This window comes from Carcharodon carcharias, chromosome 11 (assembly GCF_017639515.1).
Source record: "Carcharodon carcharias isolate sCarCar2 chromosome 11, sCarCar2.pri, whole genome shotgun sequence".
Classification (NCBI taxonomy): domain Eukaryota; kingdom Metazoa; phylum Chordata; class Chondrichthyes; order Lamniformes; family Lamnidae; genus Carcharodon; species Carcharodon carcharias.
Window position 1 is genome coordinate 133,368,302 of NC_054477.1, and position 879 is coordinate 133,369,180.

The following is an 879-nucleotide window of genomic DNA, read 5'->3' on the forward strand; positions in this document are numbered from 1 at the left end:
ACACTTACCAGCAAGTCAAGCTAGAAAAGGCCTCTTGGGATTTTGTGACTATCAACACATATAGGGGGTTATACCAGTATACCAGGTTACCCTTCGGAGTCTCATCGGATTGTGCCATTTTCCAATGAACTATGGAAAACTTGCTCCAAGCTCTACCCCGTGTTGTGGTTTATCTCAATGATGTCCTAGTAACAGGACTAACTGATAAAGAACACCTGGCTAACGTGGAAGAGGTATTGAAGTGTTTCTCACAAGCCGGAGTACGTTTAAAAAGGGAAAAATATATTTTCCAAGTAAAAGAAGTGATTTACTTGGGTCATTGGATTGACTCACAGGGCCTTCACCCAGTAGAAGACAAGGTGAAAGCTATTTGTGAGGTGCCAGCCCCGAGAAATGCCAGAGAATTCAAGTCCTTGTTGGAAATGATTAACTACTGCAGTCAATTTCTCCCAAATTTGTCAAAAGTACTGGCTCCATTATACTGGTTACTCAAGAAGAACCACAGGTGGACTTGGCAAGCCTCACAACAACAGGCTTTTACAGCAGTAAAGCAGCTACTACATTCATTGGCCCTGTTGCTACATTTCGACCCAAAGAAACAATTGATTTTAACATGCGATGCATCCCCTTATGGAGTAGGGGGCAGTACTCTCCCACTGGATGGCTCCAAGTTGACTTTGTTTCAAGAACACTCGGTGAGCAAAACAAAGATACTCTCAAATAGAGAAAGAAGGCTTATGCATTGTAATTGGTGTTAAGAAATTCCACCAATACATCTGCGGTCGTCATAAGGCCAAATTTAGGGGGGATGGTATAGAGAAGTCAGGAGACCCCCAGAAAAATGAACATGATTATCACAGTCATGAGAGAAACTTCACT